The 12,723-nt window shown below is 48.1% G+C and overlaps 1 pseudogene; it reads right to left on the bottom strand.

Annotated features, from left to right (window-relative positions):
• Positions 1–1,047: 1,047 nt before the first annotated feature.
• Positions 1,048–5,016, bottom strand: LOC128901888 (uncharacterized; annotated as a pseudogene).
• Between the last annotated feature and the right edge of the window lie 7,707 nt (positions 5,017–12,723).

Below are 12,723 nucleotides of genomic sequence, written 5' to 3'. Positions count from 1 at the left end.
ACCTCTTCCCTCAGTTCAACCACCTGCCTGAGCAAATCATTTACTTGATCACACCGTATACAGGCAGTGTCTCCGGCTCCCTGAGAGAGCAGTGCCAGGCTCAGGCACTCATTGCAGCCTAAGACCTGCACAGCCACATGCTTGCACGGGGGCTCAGTCTGAGTTCCCACATTCTTTCTTGCAGCAGCTTTTGACCATTTTGCGGCCGTGTTCTTCTCTTGTGCCGGGAGGTGATGAATCTCCGCTGTCAGCTTCCCACACGCCGTGAGCCCGTGCCCCTGCACGCCGATGTTCCTCTGCTTGTGCTTGCCCAGCCTGTGCTCAGCTTAGACGCAAGGCTTTCAGTGACCTACCGTGCGAAATGCTGCTCCCTGTTCGCTCGCTCCCGCTGCGGTGTCGTGGTGACGCCCACTGGCTGCCCATGTGCTGGGTGCACAGTAACCTGCGTCCTGACTCCGGGACCGCCCGTTTAGAACTGCCGCGTGTGACGTTGTCTCCGCCCCTGCCGCGTCAGCAGCCCACCCCCGAGCTGCCGGTTCCGGCACGAGCTAGCCGCTTTTCCCGGCTACGAAAGCCTCTCCTAGTCTCCCTAGTTGTTGTTTTAGCATGCCCTTTAAACGTTCTACAAGGCCTGCACCTTGCAGGTGGTATGGCGGGTGCCATACCCATTGTACCTCCCACTCAGCAGCCCATTGTGCTACCTTGTTGTTTTTAAAATGAGATCCATTTTCCGATTGCATTGCGATTGGAGTTCCATAATACAGTTCAATGGTGTCTAGACAACGAATTGTGGTGTACACATTGGCATATATGCTGGCTACAGCTACCAACACTCCAGAGTAGGTATCAACAGCCACACATATATATCGTTGTCGTCTGTTCAGGTAGTGGTCCTATGTAATCAATTCACCAAATTTCAGACGGTTGAAGGCCGCGCTTTATGTGGCCTAGGGGCTGAGTGAACAATCGTGCCTTAAGCTGCGAGCATACCTCACATTGGTGTAACACTTCTGTCACTACATCCTGAAGTAAGTGGACTCCGCGTTGTCAAGCCCACGCTAATGTAGCGTCCCGGCTCGCATGCCCAGCCTTATCATGCGCCCACCGGGCCAGCTGTATTTGTTCATCCTTATTTTGTGTGGCTGTTCGCACTGCCACACGTGCCAGCTGATCTACTTCAGCATTCCACTGCGTGGTTTCTGATTGTTCTCTAACATGTGCGTTTACATGGAAAACACGCACTTCCCAAGTTTGTAAAAGATCCCAAATTCTTATCCAGTATTCTTTTCTCCAGACTTCTTTGGTACCAAGGTGCCAGTCATCTGCTTGCCATTTGCTTAACCAATTAACTAGTCCCTGAGCCACCGCCCATGAATCTGTGTAAAGGTAACAAATGGTATTTTCTGGAGTGGCTTCTATCGCCTGCCATGCAGCGATTAATTCTGCTAGCTGGCTACTTCCATTAGTACCCTCCATGCTTAGATGTGTTTTCGAAACTGGCTGGAGAGCAACTGCCCTCCACATCGGTTTACCATGTTTTATTCCTGCACTACCATCGGTGAACCAGGCATGTCGCTTTTGACTATCTGTGAGCTGCTCATATGGCATGCCCCAACGCCCAATTTGGTAATTATGCTAGTTATGCTTCCCTTCGGCCTCACCTACGACGCCTTGACTCACTAATTCGTGTAACTGGTGTACCCCCTGAGTGACGGGTTTCACACGTTCTTGAATATACCATTTCATTTTTACAATTGTGGATTCTTGAGCGTGTCCTATTTTATGACTAACTGTGGGCGCTAAAGCCCACGAGACAATGGGTACTGCTGATCGCACTAGTACCTCATGCCCTATTGTCCTTTCTTCTGTATCTAATAGAGTCCAATAGACTGCTAGTAATGCTTTTTCAAAGGCCGTATACCTTTCTGCAGCTCCTGTAAGCCTTCTTGACCAAAACCCTAGTGGTCGCTTGCGTCCCTCCTGTAATTGCCACAGACTCCACAGAGCCACATTCTGTTCTAAGGTTACTTGGAGTTCTACAGCTCCTGCTTGGATTGGGTGTAATTCCATGTGATGTTGAATAGTTTCCTTTACTTGCTCAAAAGCACGTTGCTGCACATTGGTCCATTCAAAATGCGCCTTTTTCCTCGTGACTCTATATAGTGGCTTTAGTAATACTGCTAACCCTGGAATGTATGAATGCCAGTACCCGACTGCGCCTAAAAATCTCTGCACTCCCTTCTTATCAGCGGGTTGTGGCCAATTTCTTATAGTCTCTAATGCTTTATTGGGTGTGTGTTGTACCCCACGGTTCCAGACAATTCATAGAATCATAGAGTTGTTAGGGTTGGAAGGGACCTTAAAGATCATCCAGTTCCAACCCCCCTGCCATGGGCAGGGACACCTCCCACTAGATCAGGTTGCTCAGAGCCCCGTCCAGCCTGGCCTTAAAAACTTCCAGGGATGGGGCTTCCACCACCTCTCTGGGCAACCTGTTCCAGTGTCTCACCACCCTCATGGTGAAGAACAACTTCCTAACGTCCAGTCTGAATCGTCCCATCTCTAGTTTTAATCCATTCCCTCTAGTCCTACCATTACCCGACATCCTAAAAAGTCCCTCACCAGCTTTCTTGTAGGCCCCCTTAAGATACTGGTAGGCCACTATAAGGTCTCCTCGGAGCCTTCTTTTCTCCAGACTGAACAACCCCAACTCTCTCAGTCTGTCCTCAGAGGAGAGGTGCTCCAGCCCTCTGATCATCCTCGTGGCCCTCCTCTGGACACGTTCCAGCACGTCCATATCTCTCTTGTAGTAGGGGCTCCAGAACTGGACGCAGTACTCCAGGTGGGGTCTCACGAGATTTTACTTCCTGTGCAGGTCCTTGAGTTTTCTTTGGGTTCACTGCCCACCCGTCTTGTCTCAGTAATTTAATAATCGCATCCAATTGGGTTTGGACTTGGTCAAAAGTCTGTCCTTGTACAAATATATCATCAATATATTGGAGAACTTGTACACCAGTCTCGGGTACAACCTTTTTTAATGTTTGATGTATAGCTTGATGGCAAAAGGTCGGGCTGTGCTTATAGCCTTGCGGTAGTCTGGTAAAAGTGTACTGATTGCCATTCCAGGTAAAAGCAAATTGATCCTGAGTTTCTGTAGGGATTGGTAGAGTGAAAAATGCATTGGCCACATCTATAACAGCATACCATGTACCACTATGGGCTTGTATTTGATGCACCAAGGTAGCTACTTCAGGTACAGCTGCTGTAATTGGTGGGGTATTTTTGTTTACAGCTCGGTAGTCCACTGTCATACACCAGCTGCCATCAGGTTTCTTCACCGGCCATATAGGGCTATTAAACGGTGAATGGGTATATCTAACCACACCTGCTTCCAACAATTCATTGATTGTATTCTGTATTTCTTCTCATCCTCCCGGTATCTTATATTGTTTCATGTTCACAACCTGGGATGCAATAGGTATAGGAGCTGGGTCCTGAACTTTGCCCACTGTGATGGCTCGAGAATGGAGCCATCGGGTGGTGCCAAAAGCCCATAATGTCCCTTCTAGTAGCATAGTTGTCCCCTTCAGTATGTCCATCCCGAGAATATATTCTCCAATCTCGGCCACTAATACCTGGTAAACTCGGGGGTCCCAATCCCCAATCTGTAATTTTAATTTGGTCAAGGTGCCGATCACTGGTTGATCCCCCAACCCTCATACCGGGCTGGTAGTGCCCCTCATTTTCTGTGGATTCCCGTGTATAATTGTGACCTCCGCCCCCGTACCTACTAATGCCTTGACCCCTTGCTTATTGGTAGAAGACCACCATATGATACAGCGAGTAAAGGGTCGAGGGTCATATCGTAATACACGGCAATCCAGCACGGGGACTTGGTCTAACCTTCAGTCCTCTTTGAGGCGCTGTTGCACCTCCCTTGCATCTTTCCATGGATACAGGGAGGGCTCGACCTCTGGGGGCGCAGATGGCTGAACTGCCCCAAAAGACGGGATATCTGGATGCCCCAATGATATTTCTGTAAATTTCTGAGAAAGGGAGGCCGCATCGTCTGCCCCCTGCCCTCCATAAGCAATGTTTCGTATCTTTTTCTGGTGCATTTCCTGTGCTAGCCGTCTTAACACATGCAAGGGTTCCCCATCTATCACCCTGCGGTCTAATCCCCTTTCTACTAACAGCCTAAACAGTTTTTTATGCTCCCCTAGGTCGCTATCATCCCTACGGGGTGGCCGTGATTGTTGTTTCCCTTTATCTCCTTTCCCGCTAGTACTGTCCAGTCCGGGGAGATCCCCTAGTTGGTTTAGTTTTTCAATTATTTGTTCAATAGGGTTCCCCTGTTCAGCCAACAAAACAGGAATCAAATACAGCTTCCACCCCTTTGGGCATCCTTCCAATATGATGTTCTGGATGACGGGGGTTAATGGCTGCTGCAAATACAATTCGGGTGACCCCATCAACACGGCTAGTTTCATGCCTTCTGTTTTATAACAATCTGCAGGCTTGTCGTAAGGTTGTCCATTTGCGTGGACCAGGAGGCCAGGCCCCATCATTAGTGTACCGATCGGACATACCATCTGCCACCACTTCCACGATATTTCTTGGATTTTCACCTACGCATCTTAAAGCAGACTGTACATAGGGATCCGGGGTAAGAGCCATAAACTTTTTTACATGTACCTCGTCTACCAAAACAGTGTCACCTCCCTCCTCCATTAATCGCACTAACCAATTTTGTGGCCTTTCCCCAGGCTTCTGTTTGTATTTTTCCAGTAGATTTTTTATTTCTTCGGGACTGAAGTCAGTTAACTCATCTGTACAGAGTTGTTGCCCATTTCCCTCCATCAAGAGTTTATGTTTAAACACTGGGGCTGCTCGCACACCTGCCTCGGGGTGTGTGTGTGTTTTTTCCTCTGTGTGGTCCTGATCCTCCTCATCACTATCGCTCGTGTTCCAAATATTTCCATCCCAAGTCTTGGAGTCCCAATTGGGATCCTTCATAATCGCCTGTATGCGCGGTCCGATGTCTCTTTCCCTATTTTCCTTTTTCTGTTGCTTTCTCACAGCGCATACAGCATACTTTTGTGCTAACGTGGCACATTTCCCTTCTAATTGTTCCTGTCATTTTTCTCCATCACTTACAGCTGACATAAAAGTCTGCCTTTGCAACAAGAGCTCAGCCTTAAGTTTCTCATTCTCCTGCAAAGCATCTTGTAGGTTTTGGCTCAACTCCTTTTCCCAATCAACCATGATCTTATAGGCAAACAACAAACAACCAGCCATACGCCCTGCATGGGTGAGCCATTCCCGAGAGCACAAGCGTGTCGTCTGGTGAAACCCCCCCCAAATATTTCAGGACTTCCATCAGTTCTACAGCCCCCCAGGGTTCCGGCCCCACACAAGTGCAGGTTTCCCACTTATCTCACAAGGTACACCATGACTCCATGATCCACCCTGGTCTATCTACCTGGGGCGCGCTCGCCTCCTCCTTGTCCTTACGTCTAAACATTGTGTATATACAAGCTCTTCGCATGATGGGGTGTCAGCCCTAGTTGCGTACGAGAACAGTACCACACCGGGCAGAACACCAGTTCAAGAGGAGTCACCTAACGACACTGCACACAACAAAAACCAAACAGGAGCACACATGCTGATCAGCAGGTATAAGCTGGCGCCCACACACACTTACACAGCAGACATACAAAAACAGCACTTCTATCTCAGGGAGACAATGCTCTGACCATGTGCAGTTCCAATGCCCCCATAGAGGGAGGGCGCAATCTTGGGGCAGCTATGCTCTCTACTGACCAAGTCCCATGCACTATTCACCGGTGTGGGGGACAGCGCAATCTTGGTGCAGCTGTGCGCTCCACTGAGCAAGCTTTGTCCACAATTCACTGCTTTGTATTTTTGGAATCCCATCCTCATCGCTAATTATGTAACCGGTTCTTTTTTTAAAGAGATTCCAACATACAAACCAGAGCCCACACAAGGGAAAAAAAAAAAAAGGTTAACTCTGCTTTATCGTGAAGCCTTGCTACAGTGAAAGAAAAAAGCAGTTAATTCAGCGTTATTGCAAAGCCTTGCTAAGCAGTTCCCAAAAGTTACAAAAGTTACTTAAAAGAGTGTCTTACCAACCCAGAGATCATAGCAGCAGCGCTGAGCAGCAGAATAACGAGGAGCCGCATCGGTATGGCAGAGGGAAGGCAGGCACGGCGCTTTCTCAGGGCGTCCTCTGGATCTTCAAAGTGTGCTCGTGTCTCTCTCTCCCTCTCCGGTCCGAAACAGCTCCCTTATATCCTGCACTGGATTGAGTGGAAAAGTACAGGCCAGAGTCACTGTACGCATGGCCAGCGCATGCAGCGAGTCTCACCAGACTCATGATCCAGCTTTGCTAACAGCAGCTGTCTGATATGTGACTACATTGCTGTCCTCCCTTCTTGTTATCTTCTTCTTCGAAGGTCAGGTTCTCAGGGAGAAGCACATAGTTTCTGCAACAACAGTACTGAGTTCTTTTTTTTCCTTGGCACGTATGTTGGGTTTGGTTCACCTAGTAATTTTCCATCGTGTCTCACTCAGACCATCCTCTATTATCCCTTACACACCTTCTTAGAGGAGTACCCCTTGGGGTGTTTCATGGGTGTTTCCCTGTTGACTCGGACTACCTCAGGAGCCCCTGGCTTGTCTCCATAAGACTTTGGCTGTGATGCAGCATCCCCAGCATCCCTCTAACCCTGATGTGTTATCCCACAGCTTGTCACAGACAAGCCTGATGTTATTATCCCCCTCCTCCTTCACATCTAGTTTAAAGCCCTGTCGATCAGCCCTGCAATCTCTTGGGCACAGACCCTCTTCCCCCTTTGAGAAAGGTGTTTCCCATTTGATGCCAATAAGCCTGGTGCTGAGTAGGCCATCCCATTGTCAAAAAAAACAAAATTGTGGTGGCGACACCGGCCACGGAGCCATGTATTAATAGATTGGATCCGTCTGTTCCTTCCAATGTCACTGCCTGCAACTGGAAGGAGTGAGGAGAAAATAACCTGTGCCCCAGGCTCCCTCAGCAACCTTCCCAAGGCCCTCAAGTCCCCCTTGATTGATCTTGGTCTACAATTTGCAGCTTCGTCTCCACCTACATGGAAAATCAGTAACAGGTAATAGTCTGAGGACTGTAACAAGCTAGGGAGTTTCCTGGTGCTGTCCTTAACCCGGGCTCCAGGAAGACTGCAGACGTCCCTGCGAGGAGGGTCTACGTATTGGACCCTCTGTTCCCCTCAGGAGGGAGTCACCAACGACTATAACCCTTCTTTTCTTCCTTGTGGATGTGGTGATGATATGAGCGGTACGCCTTTCTGACTGTGGAGACATCTCTGGTGTAGATTGCCCATCATCCACATCCTCATTTGACTGCCCTTCCTCATCCAGTACCTCATATCTGTTGTTCAGAGGTACTGGGGTGGAGGGGGGGGCGGGGTGGGCGAGGAGAGACTTTGCCCGCTGCCCTGACCATGAACTTGCCTCCATTCACTCTTTTCATTTAGGCTTCTGCCTGACAGGAGCAGGGTACAGGGGCCCCTTGATCCTGGCTACTTTCTACCAGGTGCTCCTGTTTCTGTTTCAAAGGAGGGCAGAGCCTGGCTCCACCAGTCTATTACTTCTTCAGCCTCCCTGATGCTTCTTAACCTTTCAACTTCCTCTCTCAGCTCTGCCACCAGGCTGAGCAGATCATTTACCTGTTCACAACATATGCAGCAGTTCTCACAGCTGCCTCCCGTTGCTAGTGAAAGGCTCTGGCACTCCCTGCAGCCTGTGACCTGATGTGGAATAAATACTAAATACAAAAGTACAGCATTGTTCACACATTAAGGAAAAGTATAAAATCAAGAGGCTTCTGAGGTAGAAAACAGCCACAGCTGGCATGAAGAATACACCACCTGTGGTTCCCTGATAAGCTACATGAGGTATGGGACGGGATGCAATTATTCCGCGGCTTTACCTTATGATGTATAGCGGATACGGGAATGGGATGATACCATGAAACAGATAAGCTGCCAATTAGCTGCCCGCTTACATCACTGACTTCTGGGATCAGTCGACGGGCTGAGCCTCTCTTCCCCCCTCATAGGGGCGCCTTTGGGTAAGACTTAGATTATACAGAGTGCTTCCTCGGGAAACTTAGAAATTTCTCTAGAGGCTCTCTTTTCTACTTTTAGAGCCAGGCTGTATCGTTTATAACTTTGTCGCGCGTTTTGTATACTTAACAATACTTTCATTTGCACGTGCTTTGCAGACAGTGTATTTATCACCGGCAATCCTAAGAACCTATATATCTGTTGTTTAAATAAACTGCACTGTTTAAGTAGCTAGTCGTTTTGGTTTCTCACTGAACGCGACCAAAGACTCGAGAGTGGCCGTGCTAGTTCATGAGCACGACTAGACTGAAGGTGCAGTCCACTATTAGTGTATCCAAATCTTAATAGTTTAATACATATTAAACGCGATTGGACTGATAGTGCTGAATTGGGCATCACTCAGAATTTAAACCTAGCCGCACCTAGCCTCCCACCTCGGTGAGGAGTGTTAGAACGCAAGGGGGTTTATCTTCTGCCAAAACCGCTTTGCCCCTTTTCACGCAACAGAATTTTGGCGTAGTCGGCAGGATTGCCATGGATAAACTGCTGCAAAAATATGATTGTGCCCCTTCCCAGGCTGGGAAGGAGTGGGCCCATAAATTTTGGAAGGATGAAGAGAAAGTGGTGGAATGTATTGAAGAGTGTCGGGCTTCACAGAAGTTCAGAGTGGGGAAAGGCAAAGGTGTGATCTGTGCGGTGTTAGGCGCCTGTTTATCTCGTGCACAACAAGAAGCTAGGGAAACCCCTGCTCCTAATCTGATTTCTGCTGTAGAATATGCAACCCTGAAATCGGAGAATGAGGTGTTGAAGTCATCACTAGCCTTTCAAAAGGAGACAGGAGAAAAATTAAGAACTCAAGTCGATAAGCTTGTGAGTGAGAATGAATGTTTAGGAAACCGGAATGCTCGACTTGGGAGTGAAAATCTCCAACTTAAAGGTGAAAATCACCAACTTAAAATGTTATTGGAAAGGGTGACTGGGCTCTTAGATAAAATGCAGCCCTCGACCCAAGTCCAACAAATTCGTAAATTAATGTGTTATCCAAATTCCGGAACCCAGACCGGAGATTTTTGGTCTAATAGTGAAGATGAGGAAGAAGATGAGGAGGGAAGGACTTTTACTGTGAAATCTCGAGTCTTTCCTTTAGGACCTCTGATTAAAACTGAAACCACAGTTGATGAGGATGATGAGGAAGTCTGCAACACTGTGCGTACTATTCCATGGACACCAACAGAGTTAGCGAAAATAAGGGAAAAATATTCGAGGCGGCCAGAAGAATCAGCTGTTGAGTATGTGTGGCGAGTTTCTTCTGAAGGAGGAGATAGAATTATGTTGAGTGAGGAAGAAGCAGGAGACTCTTGGGGACCAGGAGTGTTTTTAACTACAATGGACGGGGATCATAATTATTCCCTAACCGCTTGAGCAGCCTTTTGGGCAGGTGGTATGGATCCGCGAGAGAGGGGAGAGCCATTAGAGATTAGAGCTACAGGCTACTCTGAACTGTTTGCGGCGATACGGAAAGCAGCTTGTCTGCAAGCCATGTATGACAGAGAGGAATATTGGAAATCCCCAATGTCAGCCGCTATCGACCCCGATCGATTAGCCCCTCTCATCCGTGGTCTTCCCGATTGCCTGAAACCATTCGTTGTTCGTACTCAAGATCGCATACGAGAGGCTCGGGATGCTCATGGGCAGGGCCGGCGTCGCTACATGCCCACCTGGAATGAATATGTACAGGAAATAGACCAATATGGGCGCCGAATGGGCTGGGCCAGCCTAACTAGCGAAAAATCCTCCGAACACCCCCGAAAGGTTCGCCAAGTCCGAACTCACACTCAAAACCCCAAACCGGTGGAAAGGTTTAAGCCTGATAAGGACCGGAACGAGTTGTGGCGTAAAGCCCTACAATTAGGGGTACCCCAACAATTCTTGCACGGTGTCCCTATGGGAGATCTCCATACGCTGGTCCAATCTCTAACTAGAAAGAATAATTCGGCTGGGGAGAAAAGTCTAACCAGAGAATCCCCAAGCCGTGAGAAAATTGTGCCTTCTGCACCGGAGTGTAATTTGATTGATTTGTCAGAGTCCCAGTCAAAAAACTCCTATCCCTGGGGAGGGCAGTGAGCCACCCTGTCTGGCGGGTACTAGCTATTCAATGGCTCTCCCATAAAGATTCTGAACCTATTATCGCCATTTCTGTCGGACCCCGGAGGATGTCGGTAAACTTTATTATTGATACCGGAGCCCAAATGTCTGCAATCACTAACAAAACGGCACAACTTCTAGGTATAAATCCCACCAGACGCAGAGTCAACTTCGCAGGAATTGATGGTGTGGTAAAAACATGCCCCGTTGCAAAAATTAACCTCTGGTTGCCGGGAGAGCAGCGAATGACCAGGGCGGAAGTGTTAGTGGGTGCCTCGCGTACTAACCTCCTAGGATTTGACGTGCTGCGTGGGCGAATGTGGAAATTCCCAGATGGAACTGTGTGGAGCTTTGCAGGATGCGAAAAAGTAACAGACACAGTGAAATTGAGTCTATTGGAAACTTCCATGCCTTTACCTCCCTCTAGAATCACTAATGTCCGGCAGTATCCACTGCCTGCAGCTGCGCTTGCAGGAGCAGATGGGGTGGTATCAGATTTAGAAAAAAGAGACATCATTAAGAGGACTCACTCGTCTTATAATTCACCAGTGTGGCCAGTAAAGAAACCAAACGGGCAATGGCGTTTCACAGTAGATTACCGAAAGTTGAATGCCAACACTGCACCCCTCACCGCCACAGTTCCAAAATCGCGGAAATTGTGACAATGATACAAGGAGCTGCCCATCCTTGGATGGCTGCCTTAGATGTTAAAGACATGTTTTTTATGATTCCCCTCCTTGAGCAGGACAAAGCGCAGTTTGCATTCACGTGGAAAGGAGTCCAATATACCTTTAACCGACTTCCACAAGGATACAAACATTCCCCCACCATTGCTCATAATGCTTTAGCTAAAGTGCTATCAGAGCTTCCTGTTTCACAGGGATGTACGGTATACCAATATATTGATGACATCCTAATAGGGGGAGAGAGCCAAGAAAGTGTAAAAGACATGATGGAAAACATCCGAAAAACATTACTTGATTTAGGATTGGAAATTCCAGACTCAAAGTGTCAGGGACCTGCACAGGAAGTTAAATTCCTGGGGGTCTGGTGGATTAAGGGAGCTGCTTCTGTCCCTCAGGATACCCTGGAAAAAATAGAGCATGGACAGAATCCATCCAGCGTGAAGGAGTTGCAGCAAGGTCTGGGAACTTTAAGTTATTGGCGTAAACACATCCCTGGCTTTTCCATCATTGCTCGCCCCCTTTATAGTTTGCTCAAAAAGGGTAGATCCTGGGAGTGGACTGAACAACACACTAATGCTCTGCAATTACTAATAAAGGAGCTAAGGTTATTCCAACAGCTTGGCCCCATACATCCAACTGACCCTGTCCCCGTAGAATGGGGGTTCAGTGAACATGGTTCCCATTGTAATTTATGGCAGAAGGGACCAGCAGGACCGGAGAGACCATTAGAATTTAGCTCCCACTCCTTCAATGATACTGAGAGCAGATATTCAGACCTTGAGAAGGGTTTACTGTCCCTAGTGCGAGCGTTGCAACGAACAGAGCAGATAAGAAGAGAACAGAGTGTGATCATTCGGGGACCTTTCCGCCTCCTAGATGTGGTCCGTAAAGGGACAACACCACCAGCTGGCATTGCCCAGAAACCCACAGTTCGAAAGTGGTATGCTTATCTAGAAGGCATTAATGAAATCATGCCAGTCTCTGAAGGCAGTGTTAAAGTATCCAAGCTCCAAAAGGATACAGATGGTGCCCTATTGTTCCAATCCCCACCAAACAGACCATCTCCGATCCAAGAAGCACCTCCTTTGAAGGAAGGCAGTGATCTTACAGGAGTGTGGTTTACTGATGCGTCATCTCACTGTGAAAACAATAAGTGGAAATATAAGGCCGTAGCACTGGAAGTAGCAACGGGAGAAAGAGCGATTGAAACAGGGGAGGGTAGTGCACAAGTAGGGGAACTCAGAGCTGTCCTACTAGCTGCACAACATGGGGCCACCTCCATTTACACTGACTCATATGCTGTTTTTAAAGGAGCCACTGAATGGATAGGTCACTGGGCAGCCAACGATTGGCAGGTGAATAGAGTCCCGATTTGGGAGACGGACAGTTGGAAGCAACTGTTAGAAATAGGAGGACAGAGAACATTGCACATTGCTTGGGTAAAAGGCCATGATCGTTCAAACTCGATCACTGCTCAATTCAACCAACAGGTAGATAGCCTCACGCGGCTACAGCAAATTGACATTGTAGATGATGGTCGGGAATGGGAACGCTTACTCGAATGGTTACATGTTAAGCGTGGCCACACAGGCTGTTCTGACCTGTATCAGGAAGGTCTAGCCCGGGGGTGGCCTGTGTCGGTTAAGCTGTGCGAACAAATAGTAACTGCCTGTTCACAATGTCGCCTACGACTCAGTAAAGGTCATCCAAGTAAGGCACCTCCCTTACACATTCGGGACAAGAAAACG

Source organism: Rissa tridactyla, chromosome W (assembly GCF_028500815.1).
Source record: "Rissa tridactyla isolate bRisTri1 chromosome W, bRisTri1.patW.cur.20221130, whole genome shotgun sequence".
Classification (NCBI taxonomy): domain Eukaryota; kingdom Metazoa; phylum Chordata; class Aves; order Charadriiformes; family Laridae; genus Rissa; species Rissa tridactyla.
The sequence above is the reverse complement of the archived record's forward strand: the minus strand, read 5'-3'. Positions and strand labels throughout refer to the sequence as shown.